The sequence below is a fragment of the Pongo abelii genome, chromosome 10 (assembly GCF_028885655.2).
Source record: "Pongo abelii isolate AG06213 chromosome 10, NHGRI_mPonAbe1-v2.0_pri, whole genome shotgun sequence".
Lineage (NCBI taxonomy): Eukaryota > Metazoa > Chordata > Mammalia > Primates > Hominidae > Pongo > Pongo abelii.
This window is the reverse complement of record NC_071995.2, coordinates 121,283,859-121,311,092: the sequence shown is the minus strand read 5'-3', so window position 1 is coordinate 121,311,092 and position 27,234 is coordinate 121,283,859. Positions and strand designations below refer to the sequence as shown.

Sequence of the window (27,234 nt, the reverse complement as noted above, 5' to 3'; positions counted from 1 at the left end):
CCCAGCCTTTTTTTTTTTGTTTTTTTTTTTGAGGTGGAGTCTTGCTTCCTCGCCCAGGCTGGAATGCAATGATGTGATCTTGGCTCACTGCAACCTCTGCCTCCCGGGTTCAAGCAATTCTCCTGCCTCAGCCTCCCCATTAGCTGGGATTACAGGCACGTGCCAACACGCCCGGCTAATTTTTGTATTTTTAGTAGAGATGGGGTTTCACCCTGCTGACCAGGCTGCTTTCAAACTCCTGACCTCAAGTGATCCACCCACCTTGGCCTCCAAAAGTGCTGGGATTACAGGCATGAGCCACCACGCCTGGCCAAGTCTGCTTGATTTTTGCTGAAGATAGAATCAACTTTCCATGTACTCAACAAATATTTGTTGAATTAGATAAGAACTGCTGCATCAAACGCAAATTTCACAAATGTTTTGCTTTAGTTGATAAAAGTCACAGAATCTTAAAAATGTTTGTGGTTGGAAGTTTAAAAGAGATCTTGTTCAACCCCCTCATCTTGAAACTGCACGCACTCAAAAGTACTAGTCTATTTAGATGGCCCTAAATACAGTTTACATCATGGTGTGTGGTGCTCTATTGATATTGTTCTTTGTTAACTGAATGTGTACAATGCAGTCTTTGTTGTCACAAGATGGTTCCCTTTGAGAAGTGGTTTTATGAATTTAAGTTTAATAGGCACTGGGTGTGGGGTGCGCCTGTAATTTCAGCAGTTTAGGAGGCCGAGAGGTAGGGAGTTTGTGGCTGAAATGAGTTATGATTGCACCACCAGCCTGGGCAACAGAGCAAGACCCTGTGTCCAAAATATATATATATATATAAAATATATATATTACTTATATATATAATTATTTATAATAAAAATATATATTTTTATATATATATAAAATTTAGTAGCTTGTCATTCTTTCACAGTTTTGCTTTTTTTTTTTTCAGATGGAGTCTCACTCTGTCGCCCAGGCTGGAGTGCAGTGGCGCAATCTCAGCTCACTGCAATGTCCACCTCCCAGGTTCAAGCAATTCTCCTGCCTCAGCCTCCCGAGTAGCTGGGATTACAGGCATGCACCACCACGCCCAGCTAATTTTTCTGGATTTTTAGTAGAGATGGGGTTTCACCATAGTGGCCAGGCTGGTCTCGAACTCCTGACCTTGCGATCCGCCCGCCTTGGCCTCCCAAAGTGCTGGGATTACAGGCGTGAGCCACCGCACCCAGCCGCTGAGTCACTTTTTTATGAAATGAACTAGCACTATCTCCCTATCTTTGGAAATGTTTTGGAAATGTTAACATTTCCAAATGTTGACAAGGGTTGTGGTCTGGCATATTATACCCACCTTGGACATAAAACCAGGGGAGATCAGGGAACAGTGATTACTCCACCCTGATTTAGTAAACCAGTGACCAGTAATAGTCAACAGTTTGAGGACAGGGACTTGATCTTCACTGCTGTAGCCCCAGTACCTAGAATAGTGCTTGGGACTCAGCAGGATTTCGGTAAATCTTTAATGAATAGGCTAATCAATTGGATTCTGATTTCTGAAGCAATATTAATAAAAGCAGAAGTAATTTAAAAAATAAGCCAGGCACAGTGGCTCATGACTGTAATCTCAGCACTTTGAGAGGCCAAGGCAGGCAGATTGCTTGAGGTCAGGAGTTAGAGACCAGCCTGGGCAACATGCAAAACCCCATCTCTACTAAAAACAGAAAAATTAGCCTGGTGTGGTGGGTGCCTGTAATCCCAGCTACTGGGGAGGCTGAGGTGGGAGGATCACTTGAACCCGGGAGGTGGAGGTTGCAGTGAGCCAAGACTGGGCCACTGCACTCCAGCCTGGGCGACACAGCAAGAGACTGTCTCAAAAAAAAAAAAAAAAAAAAAAGCAAGCTATACGTATTACCTTAAATACTTAACTTTTTTTTTTTTTGAGATGGAGTTTCATTCTTGTTACCAAGGCTGGAGTGCAGCAGCGCAATCTCGGCTCACTGCAACCTCCACCTCCCGGGTTCAAGCGATTCTCCTGCCTCAGCCTCCTAAGTAGTTGGGATTACAGGCACCCACCACCACGCCCAGATAATTTTTGTATTTTCAGTAGAGATGGGGTTTCACCATGTTGGTCAGGCTGGTCTCGAACTCTTGACCTCAGATGAGCCACCTGCCTTGGCCTCCCAAAGTGCTGGGATTACAGGCGTGAGCCACTGCGCCTGGCCCTTAATTTTTTTGTGTGTGGTGAGCACACTTAAAATCTACTCTCTTACTAATTTTCAAGTATATAATGTTATTAACTGTGGTCACTATTATGTATAGTAAGGAGTTAAATCTCTAATTGTGACCTATCTACTATGGTTCAGGAACTTTAAAAAAGAGAAAGGAAAAATAACACTTTTCATTTTTTTCTTTTTTATAAAAATTTATAGTAATAGACACAGGGTTTTACTATGTTGCCCAGGCTGGTTTTGAACTCCTGGGCTTAAGGGATCTTTGCCTCCCAAAGTGCTGGGATTACAGGCGTGAGCCACTGCACCTGGCCAAAACATCTTTAATTTTAAAAGTGTGCTTATTTTGACAGTTTTTGTCTCATTTTTCTATTTAAAAAAATTTTTTTCACTTAGTGCCTGAAATAAAATCATTTTCTATTGTAAAAACCTATAAATGCTTACATGTTTATGAAATTTTTTTTTTTTTTTTTTAAGACGGGGTCTTGCTCTGCTGCCCAGGCTGGTGTGCACTGGCTGACTCCAACCTCCAACTCCTGGGTTCAAGCGATCCTTCTGCCTCAGCCTCCCAAGTAGCTGGGATTACAGGCATGCACCACCACCACACCCGGCTAATTTTTGTGTTTTTAGTAGAGATAGGGTTTCACCATGTTGGCCAGGCTGGTCTTGAACACCTGACCTCAGGTGATCCGCCCGCCTTGGCCTCCCTAAGTGCTAGGATCACAGGCACAGTTTATGAAATATTTTTGGCCGGGCGCAGTGGCTCACGCCTGTAATCCCAGCACTTTGGGAGGCTGAGGTGGGCGGATCACCCGAGGTCAGGAGTTTGAGACCAGCCTGACCAACATGGTGAAACCCCGTCTCTACTAAAAATACAAAAAAAATTAGCCGGGTGTTGTGGCGCGTGCCAGTAATCCCAGCTACTCGGGAGGCTGAGGCAGGAGAATCACTTGAATCCAGGAGGCGGAGGTTGCAGTGAGCCAAGATCGCACCACCGCACTCCAGCCTGGGCGACAGAGTGAGACTCCTTCTCAAAAAAAAAAAAAAAAAAAATTCCCTGCTCTCTCGAAATTCACGTTCTTCTAGGGATGGGAGGAGACAGATAATAAAACAAAACAAACCTGTTGTACTGCTGAAACCTGTCACAGAATCAATGCTAAAGAGCTGTGGAGAAAAAAACCACCAATACCCATGATTTTACGGAGAATAATCTCTACTCATTTTGGTTGAGGACCTTAATTCCTTCTTCTTCTTCTTCTTTTGGGTTTTTTTAAAGAAATTGGGGCCGGGTGCAGTGGCTGACACGTGTAATCCCAGCACTTTGGGAGGCCAAGGTGGGTGGATCACTTGAGGTCAGGAGATCAGCCTGGCCAACATTGCAAAACACTGTCTCTATTTTCAATAGAGACAGTATCTCTACTGAAAATACAAAAATTAGCTGGGCGTGGTAGCGCGTGACTGTAGTCCCAGCTACTCAGGAGGCTGAGGCAGGAGAATCACTTGAACCCGGGAGCCGCAGGTTGCAGTGAGCTGAAATTGCGCCATTGCACTCCAGCCTGGTGACAGAGCGACTCTGTCTCAAAAAAAAAAAAAAAAAAAAAAGCTGGGTGTGGTGGCTCACGCCTGGGATCCCAACATTTTGGGAGGCCAAGGTGGAAGGATCCTTTGAGCCAAGGAGAGATCAGTCTTGGCAACATAGTGAGACCTCATCTCCATGTTTAAAAACAACAACAACAACAATAAATCAAAGTAATGTTTTTTTGTGTGTTTGAGATGGGGCTTTGCTCTGTCACCCAGCCTGGATGGAGTGCAGTAGCTCGATCACGGCTCACTGCAGCCTCAACTTCTTGGGCTCAAGCCATCCTCCCACCTCTACCTCCTGAGTAGCTGGGACTACAGGCGCGCACCACCACACCCAGCTTATTTATTCATTTATTTATTTATTGAGATGGAGTTTCGCTCTATTGCCCAGGCTGGAGGGCAGTGGCGCAAGCTCACTGTAACCTCCACCTTCTAGGTTCAGCTGATTCTCCTCCCTCAGCCTCCTGAGTAGCTGGGACCACAGGTGCATGCCACCATAGCCGGCTAATTTTTGTATTTTTAGTAGAGACTGGGTTTCGCCATGTTGGCCAGGCTGGTCTCGAACTCCTGAGCTCAGGCAATCCGCCTGCCTTGGCCTCCCAAAGTGCTGGGATTATAGGCGTGAGTCACTGTGCCCAGCCAATTTTTTATATTTTTTTTGGTAGAGATGGGGCCTTGTTATGTTGCCCAGGTGGGTCTCCAACTCCTCAGCTCAAGCAGTCCTCCCGCCTTGGCCTCCCAAATTCCTGGGATTATAGGTGTGAGCCACTGCTCCTGGCCTTGCACATGGTTTTTAAAAATAAAATACATTCAGGTTTATAATTAAAAACAGTCTGGGCATGGTGGCTCATGCCAGTAATCCCAGCACTTTGGGAGGCCAAGATGGGAGGATTGCTTGAGCCCAGGATTTTGAGACCTGGGCAACATAGACAGACTCTGGCTCTACTAAAAATTAAAAAAAATTAGCTGGGCATGGTGGCACGTGCCTGTAGTCCGAGCCAGTCTGGAGGCTGAGGTAGGAGGATCACTCGAGCCCAGGGGTTCCAGGTTGTAGTGAGCTATGATTGCACCACTGCACTCTAGTCTGGGCAACAGAGCAAGACCCTGTCTCAAAACAAAACAAAACAAAACAAAACAAAACAACAACAAACAAAAACAAAAAAACAAAAGAACAAAAGAAAAGAAAAGCAACAGTTCTCAGTTCTTCTACCTCACTCCTACGTAGTCTTAACCCTGTACCCCAGAGACTATTAATTTTTTGCTTTTAGTTCTTCTGGTGTTAACTTCCATCTCTCTAAAAATATTGTTGTGGGCCAGGCATGGTGGCTCACGCCTGTAATCCCAGCACTTTGGGAGTCTGAAGGGGACAGGTTGCCTGATCCCAGGAGTTTGAGACCAGCCTGGGCAACATGGCAAAACTCCATCTCTACTAAAAATACAAACAATTAGCTGGGCATGGCTGTGCATGCTTGTAGTCCCAGCTACTTAGGAGGCTGAGGTGGGAGGATCACCTGATCCCAGGAAGTTGAGGCTGCAGGGAGTCATGATTGCAGCACTGTGCTCCAGCCTGGGCGACAGGAATGAGATCTTATCTCAAGAAAACAAAAACAAAAATACATAAAAATATACTTGTGTTATTTATCAACTGTAGGCATTATCTATTGACTTTCTGTTACGACTAAGGCACGACTACCTCTCCTCTCCACACAATCCTGCCACTATTTTTAATTATCCCTATTGGTTACATTAATGATATTGTTAAACCTTCATTTTTTTGGGGAAAAAAAAAAAACAGAAAACAAAACCCTAGGTATTTACCCACCTCCCCGCTTTGTAAAACGAAGATTTGAGAGCTCTTATTTGGCATTCTACTTCTGCAACATCCCTTCCACCTCCCAATGTCTCATCAATTGAGCTGTTCTCATATTTACAGAAGACATGCATTTAAGAAAGCTCTGTGGCAGTCGGGTGCGGTGGCTCATGCCTGTAATCCTAGCACTTTGGGAGGCTGAGGTGGGCGGATCACGAAATCAGGAGATCGAGACCATCCTGGATAACACAGAGAAACCCCCTCTCTCTCAAAATACAAAAAATTAGCTGGGTATGGTGGTACGTGCCTGTAGTCCCAGCTACTTGGAAGGCTGAGGCAGGAGAATAGCTTGGCCCTGCAAGGCGGAGGTTGAAGTGAGCCGAGATGGTGCCACTGCACTCCAGACTGGGTGACAGAGCAAGACAGTCTCAAAAAAAAAAAATAAATAAAATAAATAAAGCACAGTGGCTAGATCTAAAAACAGAATGTAAATATTGAAGGAGGACCTTTGAGTCCTAACAGCAGCCACCTGGGGTCTGAGCCCTGTCAATGCCCTGGTAGTAGGGCTGAGACCAGGCCTTGCTCACACAATTGAAGGAGGCAGTGAAGGTAAACAATATTGTGATATGCTAATTTTTTTTTTTTTTTTGAGATGGAGTCGCCCTCTGTCGCCCAGGCTGGAGTGTGGTGGTAAGATCTTGGCTCATTGCAACCTCCGCCTCCTGGGTTCAAGCAATTCTGCCTCAGCCTCTCTAGTAGCTGGGATTACAGGCATGCGCCACCATGCCCAGCTAATTTTTGTATTTTTAGTAGAGACAGGGTTTCACTATATTGGCCAGGCTGGTCTCGAGCTCCTGACCTCGTGATCTGCCCGCTGTGCCTGGCTGATATGATATTTTTTAAAAAATAAAAATTAATGGCCAGGCACCGTGGCTCATGCCTGTAATCCCAGCACTTTGGGAGGCCGAAGCGGGCAGATCACGAAGTCAGGAGATCGAGACCATCCTGGCTAACACGGTGAAACCCTGTCTCTACTAAAAAAATACAAAAAATTAGCCAGGCTTGGTGGCGGGCACCTGTAGTTCCAGCTACTCGGGAGGCTGAGGCAGGAGAATGGCGTGAACCCGGGAGGCAGAGCTTGCAGTGAGCCGAGATCACACCACTGCACTCCAGCCTGGGCTACAGAGTGAGACTCCATCTCAAAAAAAAAAAAAAAAAAAAAAAAAAATTAACGCGAAGTCTCCATGATGAACAAAATGATATATATATAAATAAATAAGCAAATGATGAACATGACAATGACATAGAAGACATAGAAGTAATAACCCATGAGAACAAGCAAATATATATACACACACACACACACACACACATATATATATATATATATTTTTTTTTTTTGAGACAGAGTCTCCCTCCAGCGCCCAGGCTGGAGTGTAGTGGCTTAAACTCTGGTCACGGCAACCTCCGCCTTCTGGGTTCAAGCAATTCTCGTACCTCAGCCTCCCGAGTAGCTGGGACTACAGGCATGCACCACCACGCCCAGTTAATTTTTGTATTTCTTGTTAGAGACGGGGTTTCACCCTGTTGGCCAGGCTGGTCTTGAACTCCTGACTGCAGGTGATCCACCCACCTAGGCCTCTCAAAGTGCTAGGATTACAGGCGTGAGCCACCACACCCAGCCCCAAAACAACAATATTTTTAATAAAAACAGGCTCAGGCTACTGAGTAGAGAAGGAAAAGACAAGCCCATAAATGTTCCTAGCTGAACTCCCCCCATTAGAAGTGGTCTGTGCCTCTTCCTATGACATCTATGATTCCACCGCTTGCTGATTACAGCTGAAGACTGTTTAGATTAGGTGGTGAGGCGCGCCTTTCAGATTAGGAATATGGATATGGGATTTCAGGAGTACCTCCACCACCTGACCTTGCAGCCTGTAAATTAGGGCGATGTTGAATTAGGTAACAGCATTTCGAGGGATTTCAGACATGAAGGGAGAGAAGGGGCCAGGAGACAAATTTACATAGTTCAGAACTTCGTGCATTTCCAGAGCAGTTCCCTCTCCCTGCTCGTCCAGGCAGCACGGTGCTTTGAATAAAGATCAGCTAGAGGGGTCACCCGCCGATTATTCTCTTCTACTGGCAAGGAGGAGGAAGCCCCTGCCCCCTTATCCACCTAAAAATGCTGGGCTTCCCCGACAGCTGCAAATTCCTCCCTGGAGATGTAAGGCTTCTGGGGTTGCCATGGTCCATGGGAGTGAAATGCTGGCCGCCCTCTGCTGCCCCAGCCCCGAGCAGGCTGTTGCGGCCTTCCCTCCTGTCCCTTTCAAAAGCTTTTAAAGGAAATCCCAGGGGGGAAGGAGGATGGGACACTAACCAGGGCTTCCGTCCAAGCAGCCAGGGCGAATAAAAGGGGCTTTTCTCAAACGAACGGAGCAAACCCTGGGCTCGTTTCAAAGGATTTTTAACCCGCGGTCGTTTCCGGAGGGAAGTGGGGAGCAGATATGGTTCTTCCCAAGCTTAACCTGCTCTCCAGCTCCTTTCAGCATTTTCTCCAGGGACGCCTCATTCAGGGTCTTTCCCTGGAGGGAGGCGAGGGCAGAGATGATCCTTCCCAATCCCCAGCTTAACCTGCTGTCGGAAGCGCCTTGCAGCCTGTTTCAAAGGATTTATCACCCTTGTCTGGCGGGAAGGGGAGGGCAAACAAATGAATCAGCTCCAAAGAGCGGGCTGAGGTCGAGGCTGAATGGGGCTCTCGGGTGTGACTTGCAAATTCTGGGAACACTTTGCAGAAATGACGAGAAGCCCCTCGGAGCAGGCCTGTGGGTTTTCCTTCGCACCTTGCTCCCCAAGCCGGGGCTCGGGAGGGTTCGAGGGCGGAGCGGCGCGCGCGCCGGGGCCAGGGTCCTCCCGGGGCCGCGGTGGGCGCAGACAAAGAGGCGGCCGGGCGGCGCGGGGCAGGGCGCGGGCCGCAGGTCCGGTGCAGACTCGGGGGGCCAGGCCGGCCGGGCGGGTGCGGCGGCGGAGCGCTGGGAGGAGCCGCGCGGCGTCTTCTCCTGGCAGCGCGTGCCCGCCCGGCCCCGCGGCGGCGGCGGCGCGTCACGCTCTCCCCCGCCCCGAGTCGACGAGCCGGGAGGCGGGAGGCGGCGGCCGCGGCGGCTGCTGCTGCTGCTGCAGTGGGACAGGTGGCGGCGACCGGCGGCGTCCGAGGAGGTGAGGAGGGGGCGGCGCGAGCCCTCTCCCTTTCCCGGCACCCTCCGCTCCCCTGCCCGCTTCCCGGCCCGCGGGGCCCGCCCGGGGTCGGGTCGGGGGTCGAAGCCCGGCGTCCGGGAGCGGGGCCGAGCCTTGCGCGCCGGAGCCGTCAGGGAGGGGACCGCGGGAGTCTCGGGTGGCCGGCGCCGGAGGCCGGGGGTCCCTGGGGGCTCCTCCGGAGCTGGAAAAGTGGCGGCCCTGTCAGCGCCGAGCCGGGCCTTCGCTTCCTCCGCCCGCCTCAAGATGGAGCTTGGACTCCTTGCCCCTGCGCCGCCCCAGGCGCCGCTCTCTCCCTGGCGCCCCGCTCCCTCCCCTGGGCCCCGGGGCGGATGTGGGGTCGGCCGGACCCCCGGGAGGCCGAAGCCGGGCGGGACCTGTTGCCCCGGGCGCCGCGCCCGTCACCTGAGCATTCCTCAGGCCCTGGGTGCCCGGCGCCCGCGATCCGGCATGGAGGGCACCCTGGCCCGGCCTCCCCCGCTGCCCCGGCTTTTGTTTTCCTCCCAAGTGGGGCTGTGATTCTCGGAGACCAGGGAAGGCTGGAGGTGGCCAGATCGCTCTCGGGTTTCCGAAATCACACCGCTGCCCGGTAATCCGAACCTTCTACCGCGGCAGGGGATTGGCGCGGAAGGCAGATGACACTTGTTCAGAGGTTATTTTACAAGCAGAACCTAGCGATTGCCCGAATTGGAAGGTCCTGCCTTTCAAAAATCGGGTTTTTATTCGGGGGTGAATCCTGAATCCGGCTGTTTCTCCACTTCATGTGGCTTTTCCATCTGGCAGGAGCCGAGCGCCACCCCCTCCTCCCTGCACAGCCCCACCTCTTTGGTATGAAGAAATTACACGTTGTCCGTCATCGGTTTAGATACCTGTTTTTAGCAAAACTTGGGCGCCAGTGAACTGTTTTTTAAAACAAAGGGTGGAGAAGATTCTGTAATTGTGTGTGTGTGTGATTCAGCAGCCTGGCCTTCTTCCTCTTTTAGGACAGTGGCCCCTAGCAGCTCTCTAAGTATTAAGTGCTGTGGCCACAGCTGTCATTAAGGTTATGATTCTGGCTGTTCTTATTATTTGATTTGTATCACTACTGTTAGCGATGGTATCCACGAATCAGGAGAGCATCCCAGAGTCAGGAATGTGTTTGTTTGACTTTTAGGTCTAACGATAACCTTTAGCAAGAATCCCCAGGCATGTCGCTTCTCAGACTTCGGGCCTTTTTTTCTCTGTAAATTACAACAATGAACATTTATTGAAGGCATCTTGTGGCCAGGCTCTGGGCAAGTCTTTTATGTGTTTTATTTCATTTAAACAACCCTAACCCAGTGAGCGTGCTGTCGTCATGTGCATTTGGCAGGAGGGTCATAGAAAGGTCAAGTAACTTGACCAGGGTCATACAGCTAAGCACCTGAAGTCAGAATACCTTTTACCAGCATGTGAACTCAGGTATTCTGACTTCAGGTGCTTAGTTATTCGTTAGTATACGGAATCTGTGGCAAAAAGCAAGGCTAGTCTGTCTGTCTGTCTATCCATCTGTCAGTCAATCAATCGATGAGAGGGAGCCTCAATCTGTCCTCCTGGCCGGAGTGCAGTGGCGTGGTCTCAGCTCACTGCAATCTCGGCCTCCCAGGTTCAAGCGATTCTCGTGCCTCAGCCTCCTGAGTACTGGGATTACAGGTGCCCGCCACCACGCCCGGCTAATTTTTGTATCTGTGGTAGAGATGGGGTTTTACCACGTTGCCCAGGCTGATCTCGAACTCCTGGGCTCAAGTGATCCATCCGCTTTGGGCTCCCAAAGTGCTGGGATTACAGGTGTGAACTTCTGCACCTGGCCCCAAGGCTGGTCTTCATTAAAGCAAAGTTGAAGTGGGTAATTGCTTGGCCAAAGGCTTGTGCCCAATTTTTAAGGTTCAGAGAAAGCAGTTAAGTACATCTTCCCACTAGACCTAGTTCAAAGGGGAAAACTGAAACTGGGTGGGACCCTGGGTAGATATTTTGCCTGAAGATCAAGATTTTGCCCTTCCCTACTTTTTCAATCGTTGCTTGAGCTCCAGCTTGCACTTCAGCATGACATAAGCTAATCTGGTTTCTGTCCTATTGAGGAGTTTAGAATCTGATATCCTTATCTCTCTTTTTTTTTTTTTTTGACATGGAATTTCACTCTTGTTGCCTAGGCTGGAGTGCAATGGCGCGATCTCGGCTCACTGCAGCCTCCGCTTACTGGGTTCAAGCGATTCTCCTGCCTCAGCTTCCCGAGTAGCTGGGATTTTAGGTGCCTGCCACCATGCCTGGCTAATTTTTTGTGTTTTTGTAGTAGAGATGGAGTTTCACCACGTTGGCCAGGCTGATCTCACCTGACCTCAGGTGATCCGCCTGCCTCAGCCTCCCAAAGTGCTGGGATTATAGGTGTGAGCCACCACGCCTGGCCTGATGTCCTTATCTTAAAAAAAATTTTTTTTACCTACTGGCTAAAATTCACTCTGTCACATCCCATGTGACTCATAAGGGACATGAACTAACTCAGTCATGTTTGATTCTTGCTTTTTTTTTTTTGAGACAGAGTCTCCCATCTTGCTCTGTTGCCCAGGCTAGAGTGCAGTGGTGCAACCTCCGCTTCCCAGGCTCAAGCAATTCTCCTGCCTCAGCCTCCCAAGTAGCTGGGATTACAGGCACACACCACAGCACCGGGCTAATTTTTGTATTTTTAGTAGAGATAGGGTTTCACAATGTTGGCCAGGCTGGTCTCCAACTCCTGACCTCAAGTGATCCTCCCGCCTCGGCCTCCCAAAGTGCTGGGATTACAGGCATGAGCCATTGTGCCCGGCCGATTCTTGCTTTTTAAGTGCTGTCTGCTGGGATTTGAAAGCCAGTGGATGGTGTGTAAGAGATGAGTTGATTCTCTTATGGCCCATACAAAGGTAGGCACCTTTGAATCTGTCACATACTGGGCACCTGGTATTCTTCATTATTACTTACAGGTAGATTTCTGGTCTTGAATAGATATATCAAGGCCAGGGTCTTCATGTTTCGGGACCCTTGCAGAATTCTGCGGAGTTCCATGTACTCAGTAAACATTTATTTCTTATTTTTTTTTAATTAAGTGGTTTTTTTTTTGTTTTTTTTTTTTTAGACAGAGTCTCACTCCGTTGCTCAGGCTGGAGTGTAGTGGTGCAATTTTGGCTCACAGCAACCTTTGCCTCCTGGGTTTAAGTGATTCTCCCACCTCAGCCTCTCAAGTAGCTGGGACAACAGGAATCTGCCACATGCCTGGCTAATGTTTGTATTTTTACTAGAGCTGGGGGTTTCACCATGTTGGCCAGGCTGGTCTCGAACTCTTGAATTCAAGTGATCCACCTGCTTTGGCCTCCCAAAGTGTTGGGATTACAGGTGTGAGCCACCGTGCCCATCTATTTCTTGGTTAATTAAAAATATAAGGTTCATAAATGTCAGGATTGATTTTATAGAATTCAAACCAAAGGAAAAAACAGAAGGTAGTATAGTAAAGTCACCGGGAGAGGGTTTAATATTTGTTAACATTACAAGAGAATTTTGTCTATATATTGTTAACTAAATCGAGACTTTCACTTTGTATGACTTTTCACTATCCAAATAATCAACTTCTTTCTTCTCTGAGTGAGAGGTCAAATGTGTTTTTCTCTGATATGAACAGTAGACAATGTTTATTAGTCATAGCAAGCCTGTAGTTCTCCTTTGCAGTTTTTTTTTTTTTTTTTTTTTAGACACAGGGTCTCGCTCTGTCACACAGGCTGGAGTGCAGTGGCACAATCATAGTTCACTACAGCCTTGAACTCCCTCCTGGGCTCAAGCAGTCCTCCCACTTCAGCCTCCTGAGTAGCTAGGACTACAGGTGCATGCTCTCATGCCTGGCTAATTAAAAACATTTTTTTTTCCTGTAGAGATGAGGTCCTGATCTGTTTCCCAAGCTGGTCGTGAACTCCTAGGCTCAAACAGTCCTCCTAACTTGGCCTCCCAAAGTGCTGGGATTACAGGCATGAGCCACCATGCCCAGCCCCACTATCCAAATAATCAACTTCTTTCCTCTTCTTGTACAAATGAGATGGAAGGTCAAGTGTGTTTTTCTTTGATATGAAGAGTAGACAATGTTGTTTATTATGGCAAATCTGTAGTTCTCTTTTGCAGTATTTTTGAACTGTGACAGCATCCCTAAAGGCAGCTTGATGGGCGATGATATACCTATCTGTGGGCTGTAATTAGATCTCATTGGTATTCAGGCAACAAATATTTATTGAGCATGTACTGTGTGCCAGGTGCTGTTCTAGATGATGGTGATACGACAGTGAATAAAAGACAGAAATCCCTATTATTCTCTTGGAACTTCCTTTCAAGTAGGGAAGGCAGACAGGAAACAAAAAGTAAATTTATTGTATGTTAGGTGACACATGGCAAAGAAAAAACAATCAGAGAAGGGAAAGTATAAAGTACTAGGGATAAGAGTTAGAAGAATGGAAATTTTACATAGGGCAGCAAGAGGAGACCTAGCTGAGAATGACTTTCGAGTAGAGACTGAAAGGAAGTGAGGGAATGTAGAGCCCAGAGAGAAAAACATCCTAGGGAGAAGGAAGGAGGAAGCAGGACATTGAAGACTTTCTAGGCTGTAGTCCTTAAAATATGTATTTGTTGAAATATTAAAAAATACAGAATAATTTGGCCGGGCGCGGTGGCTCACACCTGTAATCCCAGCACCTTGGGAGGCCGAGGTGGGTGGATCACAAGGTCAGGAGATTGAGACCATCCTGGCTAACACGGTGAAACCCCGTCTCTACTAAAAATACAAAAAATTAGCCAGGCGTGGTGGAGGGTGCCTGTAGTTCCAGCTACTCAGGAGGCTGAGACAGGAGAATGGCGTGAACCCGGGAGGCGGAGCTTGCAGTGAGCCGAGATCTCACCACTGTACTCCAGCCTGGGCGACAGAGGGAGACTCCATCTCCAAAAAAAGAAAAAAAAAAAACCAGAATAATTTTATGCCTTTTTAAAAAATTGCTTTTGTTTTTTAGAGACAGGGTCTCACTCTGTCACCAGGCTGGAGTGCAGTGGCACAATTATAACTCACTGTAGCCTTGGACTCCTGGGCTCAAGCCATCCTCCTGCCTCAGCCTCCCAAGTAGCTAGGAGGTGTGTACCACCACACACAGCAAGTTCTTTTTTTTTTGTTTTGTTTCTTAGACGAAGTCTTGTTCTTGAGTGCAATGGAGCAACCCCAGCTCACTGCAACCTCCGTCTCCCAGGTTCAAGCGATTCTCCTGCCTCAGCCTCTGAGTAGCTGGGATTACAGGCACGTGCCACCACACCTGGCTAATTTTTGTATTTTTAGTAGAGACGGGGTTTCACCATGTTGGCCAGGCTGGTCTAACTCCTGACCCTCAGGTGATCTGCCTGCCTCAGCCTTCCAGAGTGCTGGGATTACAGGCATGAGCCACCGCGCCTGGCCCAGCAAATTTTTTTTTGGAACTCTTGGCCTCAAGAGATCCTCCCACCCAGACTGTTGGGATTACCAGTGTGATCCACCACACCTGGGCACCATGTTATTGTTATAATTATTTTTTGAGATGGAGTTTCGCTCTTGTTGCCCAGGCTGGAGTGCAATGGCGTGATCTCTGCTTACTGCAACTTCTGCCTCCTGGGTTCAAGCAATTTTTCTGCCTCAGCCTCCCAAGTAGCTGGAATTACAGGCATACACCACCACACCCGGCTAGTTTTATATTTTTAGTAGAGGTGGGGTTTCAGTGTGTGTGTCAGGCTGCTCTCGAACTCCTGACCTCAGGTGATCTACCCACTGCAGCCTCCCAAAGTGCTGGGATTACAGGTGTGAGCCACTGCTCCCGGCCACCATGTTATTTTTAATTAATTTTTTGAGAAGGGGTCTTGGTATATTGCCCAAGCTAGACTCAAATTCCTGAGCTTAAGTGATCCTCTCATCTCAACCTCCCCAGCAGCTGGGACTGTAGGCTTGTATTATTGTGCTATGTCACGTTATTAATGATTTTGATGAAGATACAGATATGGGGGAAAATGAGGCTCAAAGAATTTCCCTAATTTGCCTAAAAGTCCACACAGCTAGTGAATAGAAATTGAGCCCAGTTTAGGTTATTTTAAGTAATGTACAGAATACCTTGGCAATGGCACAAAGGCCACCAGTACTTGATGTTCAGATGTGCTATTGAGTGTATACTTTCCTATTTCTATCCATCTATTCAGGACTTTTTTTTTTTTTTTTGAGACAGAGTCTCGCTCTGTCGCCCAGGCTGGAGAGCTGTGGCGCTATCTTGGCTCACTGCAACCTCCGCCTCCCAGGTTCAAGCGATTCTCTGCCTCAGCCTCCTGAGTAGCTGGGATTACAGGCGAGCGCCACCACGCCCAGATAGTTTTTGTAGTTTTAGTTGAGACAGGGTTTCACCATCTTGGCCAGGCTGGTCTTGAACTCCTGACCTCATGATGCACCCGCCTCAGCCTCCCACAGTGCTGGGATTACAGACATGAGCCACTGCGCCCGGCCCAGGATCTTTGCTTAACTTTGGGAGGCCTGATAACTTGATATTGGTGTATATAGCTTTTTCCTGGAATTGCACACCTTGTAACAAAGCTGTCCTTTTTAGTCTTAAAGTTTTATGGTTCAAAATCTATGTTTTTTTTTTTGTTTTTGAGACGGAATCTCTCTCTGTCACTCAAGCTGGAGTGCAGTGGCATGATCTTAGCTCACTGTAACCTCTGCTTCCCGGGTTCAAGCAATTCTCTTGCCTCAGCCTCCTGAGTAGCTGGGATTACAGGCACACTCCACCATGCACGGCTGATTTTTGTATTTTTAGTAGAAACAGCGTTTCACCATGTTGGCCAGGCTGGTCTCAAACTCCTGACCTCAGGTGATCCACCCGCCTTGGCCTCCCAAAGTGGTGGGATTACAGGCGTGAGCCACCGTGCCTAGCCAAAATCTATGTTTAATAGAAAACCTTAGATAACACTTTTCTTTTTTCTTTTTTTTTTGAAATGGAGTCTCGCTCTTTCGCCCAGGCTGGAGTGCAGTGGCGCTATCTCGGCTCACTGCAAGCTCCGCCTCCCGGGTTCACGCCATTCTCCTGCCTCAGCCTCCCGAGTAGCTGGGACTACAGGCGTCCGCCACCACGGCCGGCTAATTTTTTTGTATTTTTAGTAGAGACGGGGTTTCACTGTGTTAGCCAGGATGGTCTCATCTCCTGACCTCGTGATCCGCCCGCCTCTGCCTCCCAAAGTGCTGGGATGACAGGCGTGAGCCACCGCGCCCGGCCACTTTTCAATCTCCATTGGAAAGCAGTGTCAGTTGTCAGTATTTGCCTAGATACAAGTTTTTAGATAGCTTTTAGGGAGGCTTTAAACTATTAATAGCGTCTTATGTTTTTTTTTTAAATTATTTATTATTATTATTTTTCGAGACAGAGTCTCGCTCCGTCGCCCAGGCTGGAGTGTACTGGTGTGATCTTGACTGACTGCAACCTTCGCCTCCTGGGTTCAAACGATTCTCATGCCTCAGCCTCCTGAGTAGCTGGGATTATAGGCATGCGCCACCATGCCTAGATAATTTTTTTTTTTAGCATTTTTAATATACGTAGTGTGTTTCCCATATAGGCGGAACTCAAAGAATCCGTATGCTTTAAGTTGGCATTTGAGTTACAACGCACTCTTAAGGGAAACCATAATGACCGCGATGGTATTGTACAAGAATTTTGGGCCGGGCATGGTGGCTCATGCCTGTAATCCCAGCACTTTGGGAGGCCGAGGCGGGTGCATCACGAGGTCAAGAGATCAAGACCATCCTGGCCAACATGGTGAAACACCATCTCTTCTAAAAATACAAAAAATTAGCCAGGCATGGTGGCAGGCGCCTGTAATCCCACCTTCTTGGGAGGCTGAGGCAGGAGAATTGCTTGAACCCGGCAGATGGAGGTTGTAGTGAGCTGAGATCGCGCCATTGCACTCCAGCCTGGGCAAAAAGATCGAAACTCCATCTCAAAAAAGAAATAACAAAACAAAACCGATGTTCGGCCAGGCGCAGTGGCTCATGTCTATAATCCCAGCACTTTGGAAGACTAAGGCAGGAGGATTACTTGAGTCCAGGAGTTAGAGACCAGCCTGGGCAACACATTGAGACCCCCGTCTCTACAAAAACTTAAAGAAATTAGCTGAGTGTGATGGTACATGCCTGTGGTCCCACCTACTTGGGAGGCTGAGGCAGGAGAATCTCTTGAACCCAAGAGATCTGATCCCAGGAGGCTACAATGAGCTGTGTTCACACCACTGTACTCCAAGCTGGACAACAGAGTGAGACCCTGTCTCAAAAAAAAAAAAAAAACAAACCCAAAACCAAAGTACACATATCAAAGTGTACCATTCAATCAAAATTAAAAAATAAAAACAATTTCAAGGAAGAGTGACCTCTTCAGGGTTCAATCAAGGGAACAGAGGGAGACTTTTTTTGTTGCTTGTAGTTTGTCAGAGTGTAATTAGCCAACCTTGAATTTGGCTAGGACATCTGGGATAATATCCTGGCCCTGGTGCCAAGTACCAAGGAATCTTGGCCACAATTAGTAAAGAGCTTTTTTTTTTTTTTAAATCTCCATATGGCACTTCCAGAAGGACAGATTCCACTAGCACTAACTCAATGGGTGGGTCTACTTTTTAATTGTCTATTTATTGTGGTTCAGCAACAAAATCTTAAAAGTATGCTTTCAAAATCTTTAAAAAGAGGAAGTAGTCATATTACAGAATCCCTATTGGGAACCCTCCCTGGTGTCTCTTACCCTGGGGAAGTTTATTCTCATCCACCTCTTTGCAGGAATGCTAATGAGACTACAGGCAGACATTTTGCTGCCCTAATGTTTTCTATAAGCGTAAGCTTTAAAATACTTCCGACTTGAATTAAGCAGTTTGGTGTTTGTTTGCTCCTTTGCTTACTTATGTCTAAGTATGGCTTGGATAGATTCCAGTTTAACTCTGCCCCTTTTTAACACTTAAAATTGCCGAGTCCTTGATTTATAATATCTTCTCCGAAGTTAAGGGCCAGAAGATCCAGATGTTCAGGATGTGCAAATCATCCAAAACTTGGGTTTGATGTATAAAGGGAAGGCAATATAATAAGTCTTTTTTCCCCCTGATTCTAAAAATCCCTTCTTTTACTCAAGTATTGTAGTGAAATATTTGGCATATTTTCCCCCTCTTCTCAGGAAAGATAAGAGTCATGGCTGGGCACGGTGGCTCACGCCTGTAATCCCAGCACTTTGGGAGGCCGAGGCGGGTGGATTATGAGGTCAGGAGATCGAGACCATCCTGGCTAACACGGTGAAACCCTGTCTCTACTAAAAATACAAAAAAATTAGCCAGGCGTGGTGGCGGGCGCCTGTAGTCCCAGCTACTCCGGAGGCTGAGGCAGGAGAATGGTGTGAACCCGGGAGGCGGAGCTTGCAGTGAGCTGAGATGGCGCCACTGCACTCCAGGCTGGGCGACAAGGCGAGACTCCGTCTCAAAAAAAAAAAGAGTCACTAGGGATGTTTTCCTGAAAATCTTTTAATCAAGGCCTTTGACCTCTTGCCTCCTCTCTCTTCCTGATTTACCCCATAAAATGACTTTTTATTAGAGACGTTATGTTCTAATACCTTAAAGCAGGAAGGAGCCTATTTAGACTTTTCCTTTCTAGACCGTAAATAAACTTTATAAGCAGGGTGATTTTTTTATAGCCTAAGTGAAAGAAAACTTATTGCCTGGGTTTCTGAAAAGTGGGTGTCTTCATTACATGAAACCATATGACTAGTTTCTGTTGAAAGGGATACGTAGCTTGCTTAGGTTGTCATCTTGAGAATCTAGTATTAGAGTCAAGTTTAGATTTTAGAAAATGTTTTCCAGTGAAGTTTTTTTTTAGGGTCTCAGGTTTATTTTTTTCTTTATATATTAGTTTTAAGATGGGTTTTACATTTTAGTAACATAATGTTCTCTTCTTAAAATATGTGGGTTAATTGTATAAATTATAAAATTTGCATAGATACAAAAACACAGAAAAAAACAAATTATCCATGATGCTACTGCCCAGAGGAATCTTTTTGATACTTTAGAGTATGTACTTTCAGTCTTTTTTTGTTTTTTTAGAGACGGAGTCTCGCTCTGTCCCCCAGGCTGGAGTGCAGTGGCGTGATCTCGACTCACTGCAACCTCTGCCTCCCGAGTTCAGATGATTCTCTTGCCTCAGCCTCTTGAGTAGCTGAGATTACAAATGCGTGCCACCACGCCTGTCTAATTTTTGTATTTTTAGTAGAGACGGGGTTTCGCCATGTTGGCCAGGCTGGTCTCAAACTCATGACCTCATGAAATCCGCCCACCTCAGCCTTCCAAAGTGCTGGGATTACAGGGGTGAGCCACCACGCCTGGCCTCAGTCTTCTTATTAAAAAATTTTTTTGGCCAGGTGCGGTAGCTCACCCCTGTAATCCCAGCACTTTGGGAGGCTGAAGTGGGTGGATCCCATGAGCTCAGGGCAACATGGCAAAACTCCATTTCTACAAAAACAAAAGTTAGCCAGGGATGGTGTTGTGTACCTGTGGTCTGAGCTACTCAGGAGGCTGAGGTGGGAGGATTCCTTGAGCCCAGGAGGTTGAGGCTGCAGTAAGCCATGATTGTGCCACTGCACTCCAGCTTGGGTGTCAGAGTGAGAGCCTGTCTCTTAAAAAAAAAAAAAAGAAAAAGAAAAAGAAAATAACTGGTTGTAGATAGTAAGTAGGAAAACTGCTAAGTATCCCAGTTTTTAAAAAAATAACAGCTTTATTGACATATAATTCATATGCCATACAGTTTACCAACTTAAAGCATACAATTCAGTGGTTTTTTAGTATATTTGCAGTTATGCACCCATCACCATTATCAGTTTTACTATATTTTCATTTTTTTTCCTTTTCTCCCAGTTGGAAAAGTAAGTTTTAATATATTTTTGTCATCCCCAGAAGAAATCATGTATCCATTAGCAGTCACTCCTTATTTCTCCCAACTTTCCCAGCCCTAGGCAGGAGGCCAGGAGTTTGATGCCAGCCTGGGCAACATGGCAAATCTACTCTCGTCTCTACAGATTTGTTTATTCTGGACGTTTCATATAAAGGGAATCATACATTATGACTGGCTTCCTTTGCTTAACATAGTGTTTTCAGGGTTCCTCCATGTTGTGGCATGCGTCTGCCCGTGATTCCTTTTTGTGGTTGAGTAATATTCTGTTGTGTAGATCTACCCCAGTACCACATTGTGTCTCTTCATCACTTGATGAAACTTTGGATTGTTTCCACTTTTTGTCTCATGAATACTGCTGCTGTGAGCATTCATGTATAAATTTTTTTTGTTTGTTTTTGTTTTTGAGATGGAGTTTCGCCCTTGTCTCCCAGGCCGGAGTGCAATGGCGTGATCTCGGCTCACTGCAACCTCCACCTCCTGGGTTGAAGCAAATCTCCTGCCTCAGCCTCCCCAGTAGCTGGGATTGCCACCACATCCGGTTAATTTTTATAGTTTTAGTAGAGACAGGGTTTTGCCATGTTGTCTGGGCTGGTCTCAAACTCCTGACCTCAGGTGATCCGCCCGCCTCAGCCTCCCAAAGTGCTGGGATTACAGGCGTAAGCCACCATGCCTGGCTCTTGTGTATAATTTTTTGTGTAGACATATGCTTGCTTTTACGTTGGGCCTATACCTGAGAATGTTACAGAATTGCTGGGTCATATGCGAACTCTACCTTTTGAGGCAGTACAATACTGTTTTCCAAAGTGGTTGTACCACCGGCAATGAATGAGTTTCAGCTTGTCCAAATCCTCACCAGCACTTCTATGTCTTTTTGATTGTAGTTATCTTAGTGAGTGTGCAGTGTGGTATCTCATCATGATTTTGATTTGTATTTACCTGGTGGCTAGTAATATTGAACATCCTTTCATGTGCTTATTGGCCATTTGTATAACTTCTTTGGAGAAACAAACCTGTTATCTTTTTCTTTTCACCTTCAAAATATTACTTATAAGGCTGGGCGTGGTGGCTCACGCCTGTAATCCCAGCACTTTGGGAGGCTGAGGTGGGCAGATCACTTGAGGTCAGGAGTTCGAGACCAGCCTGGCCAACATGGTGAAACCCTGTCTCTACTAAAAATACAAAAATTAGCTGGGTGTGGTGGCACGTGCCTGTAATCCCAGGTACTTGGGAGGCTGAGGCAGGAGAATCGCTTGAACCTGGGAGGTGGAGGTTGTGGTGAACCGAGATTGCACCATTGCACTCCAGCCTGGGTGACAGAGCGAGACTCCATCTCAAAAAAAAAAAAAAAAAAAAAATGTGTGTGTGTCTGTGTGTACATATATGTGTGTGTGTGTGTGTATACATAAAAATAAATATAACTTTACAAAGGCAAAGTATAGAACAATGGTATGTTACCATTTGGAATGAAAATGGTATACAAAAGAATGCCTTTATCTTTTAGTTTCTATATTTAGCAGATATTTATTAAGCATCTACTATAGGGAGGTACTAGCCCAGACACTGGGGAAGTTGAGTAAAACAGTCATGTGTCCTGCTGTCGAGGAAACTGTAGCTGTTAATGGATTGCAGATTAAGAGCAAGAAATCAGGCTGGGCATGGTGACTCATACCTGTAATCCCAGCACTTTGGGAGGCTGAGGTGGGTGGATCACTTGAGGCCAGGAGTTCAAGACTAGCCTGGCCAACATAGCAAAACCCCGTTTCTACTAAAAATACAAAAAATTAGCCGGGCATGGTGACAGGCGCCTGTAGTCCCAGCTACTTGGGAGGCTGAGGCAGGAGAATGGCGTGAACCCAGGAAGGGGAGCTTTCAGTGAGCCGAGATCTCACCACTGCACTCCAGCCTGGGTGACAGAGCGAGACTCAGTCTCAAAAAAAAAAAAAAGAAAAACAACAAACACTGAAGTTAGGTTTTAAAATCCAAATGAGGCCGGGCACGGTGGCCCACGCCTGTCATCTCAGCACTTTGGGAGGCCAAGGCGGGTAGATCACCTGAGGTCAGGAGTTCGAGACCAGCCTGGCCAACATGGCGAAAGCCTGTCTCTACTAAAAATACAAAAACTAGCTGGGGGTGGTAGCAAGCGCCTGTAATCCCAGTTACTCGGGAGGCTGAGGCAGGAGAATCGCTTGAACCTGGGAGGCAGAGGTTGCAGTGAGCTGAGATTGAGCCACTGCACTCCAACCTGGGCAACAAAGTGAGACTCTGTCTTGAAAAAAATTAAAATCAAATGAAACCAATTCCTAGTTTCCACTTACAGCATCTAAGGTGGTTGTACAGAAACTATCTTATGGATTTGTGAGTAAATTTAGTAGACTGCTTCTCTTGAAATATAGGCTGGGCGTGGTGGCTCATGCCTGTAATCCCAGCACTTTGGGAGGCCAAGGTGGGCAGATCACTTGAGGCCAGGAGTTGGAGACCAGCCTAGCCAACATGGTAAAACCCTGTCTCTACTAAAAATATAAAAATTAGCTGGGCGTGGTTGCGCATGCCTGTAATCCCAGCTACTGGAGAGGCTGAGGCAGAAGAATCGCTTGAACCTGGGTGGCAGTGGTTGCAGTGAACCGAGATCATGCCACTGTACTCCAGCCCGGGCAACAGAGCAAGACTCCATCTCAAAAACAAAACAAAAAAATACTATAGGCTGGGCGTGGTAACTCATGCCTGTAATCCCAGCACTCTGGGAGGCCAAGGTGGGCGGATCACCTGAGGCCCGGAGTTTGAGACCAGCCAGGCCAATATGGTGAAACCCTGTCTCTAGTAAAATATAAAGATTAGCCGGGCATGGTTGTGCAGACCTGTAATCCCAGCTACTTGGGAGGCTGACGCAGGAGAATCACTTGAGTCTGGGAGGCGGAGGTTGCAGTGAGCCAAGATGGTGCCACCCTGGGTGACAGAGTGGAGACTCCATCTCAAAAAAAAATAAACAATAAAATAGCAAGGTGCCCTGTAGTATTGTGAAAATAGAAACGTGGTTATAGGCCAGGCACAGTGGCTCATGCCTTTAATTCCAACACTTTTGGGAGGCTGAGGCAGGAGGATCTCTTGAGCCCAGGAGTTCAAGACCAGCCTGGGCAACATAATCTCTTAAAAACAGACTAGGCTGGGCGCGGTAGCTCACGCCTGTAATACCAGCACTTTGGGAGGCCGAGGTGGGCGGATCATGAGGTCAGGCGATTGAGACCATCCTGGCTAACACAGTGAAACTCTGTCTCCACTAAAAAAACAAAAAATTAGCCTGGTGTGGCGGCAGGCGCCTGTAGTCCCAGCTACTCGGGAGGCTGAGGCAGAAGAATGGCGTGAACCTGGGAGGCAGTGGTTGCAGTGAGCCGAGATTGCACCACTGCACTCTAGCCTGGGCGACAGAGTGAGACTCCATCTCAAAAAAAAATACAATAAAAAATAACTGTCTCAGAAAAATGTGGTTATTTGTCCATTGTCTCTCAAGACCTATAGCAACTCTTAAACTTGCTCATTTGCAAAATAAAAACAAGAACCTTTTTTTTTTTTTTTTTTTTTGAGACGGAGTATCATTCTTGTCGTCTAGGCCAGAGTGCAATGATGTGAGCTCTGCAACCTCCGTCTCCCGGGTTCAAGTGATTGTCCTGCTTCAGCCTCCTGAGTAGCTGGGATTACAGGTGCCCGCCACCATGCCTGGCTAATTTTTGTATTTTTAGTAGAAATGGGGTTTCGCCATGTTGGTCAGGCTGGTCTTGAACTCCTGACCTCAGGTGATTTGCCTCCGCCTCCCAAAGTGCTGGCATTACAGGCAAGAAAGCTTTTATGAAAAGAAAAAAACCCAACCCAATATGAAAGACCTTGATTCTTCTAAGAGTTGTCTTTGTACCCTTTTCTTGTTCAGAGCAGTTTTGGTATGCTTTTGCTTTTAGTGTGGGCCATGTCTGACTGTTTAAGGGGCAGGCAACAATATGCCAACTTTTTTCCTTTGTGAAGAATGGAAAGGGAAATCAATTCTTTTTTTTTTTTGAGACAGGGTCTCACCAGAAACCCTCCTTGTAGCACGACGTGGTCTCACTCTGTCTCAAGAAAAAAAAAAACAAACTCATCCAGGCTGGAGTGCAGTGGCACAATCACAGCTCACTGCAGCTTCAATCTCATGGGCTCAGGTGATCCTCCTCCTTCAGCCTCACAGATAGCTTGGACTGCAGGCACGCGGCACCATACCTGGCTAATTTTTTGTAGAGATGGAGTTTTGCCATGTTGCCCAGGCTGGTTTTGAACTCCTGGGCTCAAGTGATCTTCCTGCCTCAGCCTCCCAAAGTGCTGAGATTGCAGGTGTGAGCCACCTTGGCTGGGAAGGTCAGTTTTAACTTGCCTTGAGATTGACTCTTTGATCTCACTGCTGTATATAATAATTCAGAAACATTTATTCATCAGTTTACATTAGGGTCAGGAGCCTGGAGATTGGGGTTTTAGTCCTAGACTGTTAAGTAAGTATGACCTTGACAAGTGATTTCACTTTTTAAAATCAGTTTTTTTGTTGGTAAAATGAGAGAGTTGAACTAGATTGCTACAGTCTCTTCTGATTCTAACATTTTATGATGCTATATTAAGCACATTGCTTCTTTTTGCACATTAGTATAATTGACTGCTGCCGACCCATTAAGTTCTTCTGGGAGATACTAGAGAGGCCTAGTAATTTCAGCCCCTTTTAAGATCTGTGTCTAAGCTAGTGGTATGTGTTAGAGTTACAAAGTCACAGGAATTTTGTAGAATTTTGTGTAAATGAGCAAAATAACTCAAATTATTCAGCTTTCCATGTTCCCTTAAAACATTTTTTTTTTTTTTTTTTTTTTTGCAGATGGAGGAACATTGGGAGGCTCTTTATTTTCTGTGTGCTAAGTAGTAGGAATATAAATCTACACTCAGACTGAGCTGTGCAAAGGCATTCATAATTGCAGGCAGTTGCATCAGAGCTCAGAGTTCCATCTCTAAAAAAAAATTGTCTTATGCCCCAACCTTCTCCCTGGGTTGTTTTTTAAGGATTAAAAACCTGTCCTTCCTTTTTAAAACTGCTCTAGGTACAACTTGTATTCCGTACTATGTCATACACACCTTAAGTTTTAAATACATATAATTTTCCTAAGCACAGAATCATTTTTCAAAGGGGTATATCTACTCTTGACTTTGGAAAGATACCATAAACTTGGTATTTACTGTCAGTGTCTTATTGTATGGTATTCTCAAATCAACACTTAAGGTTAGCAGGCTAATTTTATAAATTGCTCTGTAAGGGCTGTCTCAGTTAGAAATTGGAAATAAAACTTCCTTGTAGCTCCTTTTGAATTAAGGAGCCAGTTAATTTTCTGATACTTGTGTCAGTCCTTTAGTGTCTGAATGGGCTTTTCACATTGATCCATTTATTTACTTGTTTGTTTGTTTGTCTGAGACAAGGTCTCACTCTGTGGGACCACATGCACGCACCACCATGCCTGGCTAAGTTTTGTATTTTTTGCAGAGACAGGGTTTCGCCATGTTTCCTAGGATGATCTCAAACTCCTGAGCTCAAAACTATCTGCCCACCTTGGCCTCCCAAAGTGTTGGGATTATGGGCGTGAGCCACCAAGCTGGCCCACATTGACCTTTTAAATAAACAGTGATTACAATATTTACTCATGTTTCGTACTTTATCCTTAAAGATATGCTGTTTGCTTCCCGCCTCCCCCATCCCCCAGATGGAGTCTTGCTCTGTCACCCAGGCTGGAGGGCAGCGGTGCAATCTAGGCTCACTGCAACCTCCACCTTCTGGGTTCAAGCGATTCTCCTGCCTCAGCCTCCTGAGTAGCTGGGATTACTGGAGGCTGCCACCATGCCCGGCTAATTTTTGTATTTTAGTAGAGATGGGGTTTCACCAAGTTGGCCAGGCTGGTCTTGAACGTCTGACCTCAGGTGATCCGCTCGCCTTGTCTTCCCAAAGTGCTGGGATTACGGCCGTGAGCAACCACACCCGGCTGCTGTTTCCTTTTTTTTTTTTTTTTTTTTGAGATAGATAGTGTGATGGCATGATCTCTGCTCACAGCAACCTCTGCCTCCCTTGCTCAAGCGATTCTCTTGTCTCAGCCTGCCGAGTAGCTGGGATTATAGGTGTGTGTATCACCACACCTGGCTAATTTTTGTATTTTAGTAAAGATGGGGTTTTGCCATGTTGGCCAGGCTGGTCTTGAACTCTTGACCTCAGGTGATCTATCCGCCTCAGCCTCCCAAAGTGCTGGGATTACAGGTGTGAGCCACCGCGCCTGGCTGCTATTTGCTTTTGTAATCTTTGTGTTAGATTAAAACTGAGTGTTAATTTTAAAGCTGAGTCTGGCCTATTTAAAAAGTTATATATAATATATCACGTATGAAGCATACATAAATACCCACATACGTAGAGAAATATCAGTGAAAATAGATCTTAGTGGTCCTAGCACAGTAAAGTGACAAAAGACTAAAAAAAACCTAGAGTTACGGCTCCTGGAATCTTTCTGACCTTTTTGACCGTAGTACTTGTGAGAACGCGTCCCTTGTGAATCTAGGCGATGACAGCAGCGGGAGCCATACAGCAGTGATAGAACATCTCGTGGGATTACACAGGGGATGGAGATCAGTGAAGAAATACTGGTGCTTATAAATAGTCATGGCAGCAATGGAAAAAAGGACAGGCTGAATGACTTTAATATTCAATAAAACATTTAAGTAATCTCATGTGAAAGGCACATGTTTTTGAAGATGACAGAATGCTCTTATTCTGACACCTGACTCTAGAGTTGGTTTAAGTCAGTCCTATAGACAAGGCAGTGAACTTGATGGGGATGTGTGGAACTGAATGGAATAATGGAAGTGTGAACACATGAATAGCACCATGTTGGTGTTTTTTTTTCTTTTTTGAGATAGAGTCTCGCTCTGTCACCCAGGCTGGAGTGCAGTGGCGCAATCTCGGCTCACTGCAAGCTCCGCCTCCCGGGTTCACACCATTCTCCTGCCTCAGCCTCCCAAGTTGCTGGGACTACAGGCGCCTGCCACCATGCCCGGCTAATTTTTTTTTTTGTATTTTTAGTAGAGACGGGGTTTCACTGTGTTAGCCAGGATGGTCTTGATCTCCTGACATCGTGATCCGCCTGCCTTGGCCTCCCAAAGTGCTGGGATTACAGACGTGAGCCACTGTGCCCGGCCTTTGTTTTTTGTTTTTTGTTTTCAGATGGAGTCTTGCTCTGTTGCCCAGGCTAGAGTGCCGTGGCGCAATCTTGGCTCACTCCAACCTCCACCTCCCCGGGTTCAAGCGATTCTCCTGCCTCAGCCTCCTGAATAACTGGGATTACAGGAATGTGCCACCACTT

The 27,234-nt window shown here is 46.5% G+C and overlaps 1 protein-coding gene and 1 long non-coding RNA gene across 19 annotated transcripts in view; one reads left to right on the top strand and one right to left on the bottom strand.

The window, feature by feature from the left end:
- LOC129049362 (uncharacterized) overlaps positions 1-27,234 on the bottom strand; it is an 82,217-nt gene that overhangs the window by 46,039 nt on the left and 8,944 nt on the right. The window lies entirely within an intron of this gene.
- The window catches only part of CLIP1 (CAP-Gly domain containing linker protein 1), a 148,562-nt gene continuing 129,383 nt past the window's right edge, over positions 8,056-27,234 (top strand). For 10 of the 18 annotated variants that reach the window (XM_054528369.2, XM_054528366.2, XM_054528362.2 and 7 more), the window contains exon 1: positions 8,669-8,817. The gene's annotated coding sequence lies outside the window, so the exon portion shown is untranslated. Of the gene's footprint in view, positions 8,427-8,650; positions 8,818-27,234 lie in introns of those variants that run through there. The other 8 variants (XM_063711960.1, XM_063711959.1, XM_054528358.2 and 5 more) reach the window with 5 other exon arrangements.